At 52.8% G+C, this 3,116-nt stretch overlaps 1 long non-coding RNA gene across 1 annotated transcript; it reads left to right on the top strand.

The window, feature by feature from the left end:
• Positions 1-250: 250 nt before the first annotated feature.
• LOC143653007 (uncharacterized) lies at positions 251-2,794 on the top strand. The gene is made up of 3 exons (XR_013161007.1): positions 251-386; positions 1,496-1,558; positions 2,613-2,794. It is a non-coding gene; the product is annotated as an uncharacterized LOC143653007 (long non-coding RNA).
• Positions 2,795-3,116: the final 322 nt, after the last annotated feature.

Genomic DNA, 3,116 nt, shown 5'->3' with positions numbered 1-3,116 from the left:
CCTGCCTGTCATCCTCCAGAGCACTCAGGGCCCTGACTCTGGGGAGGGGTGTATCCTGGGCTGGCCCTTTCCTGCCGGGGTCCAGCCTCAGCCCTGGTCCCCGGCCCTGCCCCCTCAGGGTCCACGGGGGTGGGGGTGGGGTCCCCCAGTGCCAGAGGGTCAGAGTGACACCAAAGCATGGGGCAGCCCCGCCCAGGCTCTTCCTGCCCTCCGCCTGGTGACTCACCCGCCCAGTCTCTGCATCAGAGGCAGCTATAAAGGCACGTTGGTCTAGCCTCCTGCATTCTGTCTGGCTGCCACCTGCTGCTCTAAGATGCTGGGAGGCCTGGGGAAACTGGCTGCCGAGGGCCTGGCCCACCGCGCCGAGAAGGCCACCGAGGAAGCCGGTAAGGACAGCGCGGCTTTCTCCACCCAGACCATTGATCTCAGGGCGAGGGGGTCAGGAGCAGACCGGGCTTGTTGGCCAAGCAGCCCCACCACCCAGGGAGAGGGGTGGGTGAACGAAGGATGAGGGTGCTGTGCGGCCGAGCTGGGCCAGGCTCTGCCGATGTGGCCGGGCATGGCCGCAGGGAGCCCGGGAGGCAGAGGGGAGCAGCTAGCCGCTTAGAGTCTGAATATTCAATACAGAAAACGGAGATGGACTTTACTTCTTATCCTAACTTTAAAGCTTCAGAGACTTCTTCATTAAAAAATCAGCAAGTTCGATTCTGTCGTCTGTCACTGGGGCTCATACAAAGGACATTTTCAATTGGTTCCAAATCCCAAAAACCTTTTCTCAAATGCAGAAGTCAGCAGCTGTGTATGGGAAGGTCTCACCTGTTGGATATCATTGTAAAAAGGACCTCATACCCTAGTTTGCTATTTTGTTTATAGACGGCTGCAAATATGTCTGTACTTTATTTTTAAACTCTGCACTGGTGTTGACCGTCCTACTTAATTGTTCAGGAACCCTCCGCATTGTAGTATTCCCACTTTACAGAAGAGGGAACTAAGGAGTGAAGCGTAGGGTTCCAGTTAGAACCATGTCTTCTGACTCCAAAATCTTCCAGTTCTAACATGCCACCTTCCAAACCGTGAATGACTCGACTCTGACGTGAGCAGAAACTCTCTCATGGTGGAGGAGTGGCTTTTGGGGACCTGGTTTAGCTGGAAGATGATTCAGGATTTGGCCTCCTGTGGCAGCACCCTCCAGCCTAGAGGCAGCCTGCAGCCCATACTTCCTGAGAGCCCCAGGGAGCTGGGAAACAGGCCGAGGCGTGGCTCCAAGACCAGCTGGCAGGAGGACCTATTAGCCAGCAGCAGCTGGCTCCAGAGGCATGGAGCATGCGTGCCCCTCTCCAGCTCCCTCAGCTTGCCTCCTAGCAGCCCAGGCCCCATTTCAGCATCTAAAGGAAGTCAGCTGGGAGCTTCCTCATGAGCTGGAGCCCAGGTTTCCAGAACTGTCCCAGCCCAGCTTGGGTAATGCTCTCACTCGGAACTCGTCTCATCTTTCCAGCTCACGTGGTGGAGGAGGTGGTGAAGGAGGTAGTGGGCCATGCCAAGGAGGCTGGAGAGAAAGGTAGGACCTGGGACCAGGTATGGAGGGAAGGAGGGTAGAAGCCGGATGCTGGGGACAACCTGTTCCTTGCCCAACTGGCTCCAACACTTAATGGCTTAAGTGTTGCATATTTCCAGTTGGTATGCAATTATCTTCATCCAACTGAGGCCACAGGCTACACTTGACTTTAGGAATCCATCTAGGCAATCCTCTCTTGGAATACTGAGAAAGAAACTGTCAGGGGAACAAAAATTTAAGATATGAATTTATAAACATTCATGCATTTATATATATATACCGTGAATATAACTATGTAGAAAGTATATGTATACCTCATTCCTTACAACAATATAGATTCAGGATGGATTAAGAGCTTAGATATAGGGCGGGGCACGGTGGCTCAGCAGGCAGAATTCTTGGCTGCCATCCCATAGACCCAGGTTCCATTCCCGGTGCCTGCCCGTGCAAAAAAAAAAGAGCTTAGATATAAATACACAATATAAATTGCTAGAAGGCAATGATTTGTTGTAATCTTGGAGATGTGAGGACCCTTTTTTAACTGTGATGAAAAACCCAGCAGCCATAAAGGAAATATCAGGTAAATGGGACCGTATAAGACTTTTAAAATTTCCATAGTAATAAAAGCTAACTATCAGCCAAACCACATGCCGGGGGCGGGAAATATTTGTAATAGAAACGACAAAGGGCTAACCGCTTAATTCACAAATTGCAAACTTAAAATATGACAACCTAATAATAAAAAAGATCAACAGATGTAAACAGGCTGTCCACAAGGAGACGAAGTGGAAGCTGCTGGTCCACCCACGAGCAGATGCTCAGTCCCACTCATAACTGAAGAAATGCGTGGCGATGGGGGGAAGGAAACCAGATTTGAACCGTCCTGTCGGGAGCTCGGCTGCAGTCCCATTGGGCTCCCCCAGGGGGCGATGCTGGAAGGTTGCTCCGCCGCCACCTCACCCCCACCCCCAGACCCTCCAGGAAGGACCCGCCCCAAGAGGGGCCTGGAATGTTTGCTTTGCTGCACGCTGACTTTCTTCCTCTTTATTGTTGACAGCCATTGCCGAGGCCTTAAGGAAAGCCGAAGAGGCAGGGAGCAAAGTGGCGAAGGAAGTCACGGAAAAGGTGACCAGCACAATCACAAATACGGTCACGCACGCGGCCGAAAACCTGGGCAACCTGGGGCAGTGAGCGTGCCCACCTCCCCGGCCCACCCTCCATAAAAATCTGTGAAATGTGCGCACCGAGTCATGGCTTTATTCTTATTTGAATGGTAACCCTGGACAAAGTGCTTTTCAGGTGAACGACGTGCAGGTACGCGCATCTCCACTGCACAGAAAGGACGCCAGCTCGTGGGGCTCGGCGGGTGGCCTGCATGGGGTTCCCGGGATTCCCTCTGGCATCGCGATGTCCCCTGGCAGCAAGGAGCCACCAAGGAACTGTTAGTGGCAGTGCCCCATTTTTTAAAAGAGCGTGTTCCCAGATATTCTGGGTAGCTATCCCATGGCTCCATGCTTCAAGCTCAACCCCGAGGGAGGACCATACACTGGCCTCCCTATTC

The sequence above is a fragment of the Tamandua tetradactyla genome, chromosome 13, assembly GCF_023851605.1.
Source record: "Tamandua tetradactyla isolate mTamTet1 chromosome 13, mTamTet1.pri, whole genome shotgun sequence".
NCBI classification, from domain to species: Eukaryota; Metazoa; Chordata; class Mammalia; order Pilosa; family Myrmecophagidae; genus Tamandua; species Tamandua tetradactyla.
Note: the sequence above shows the minus strand (reverse complement) of the source record. Positions and strands in the feature narration are given on the sequence as shown.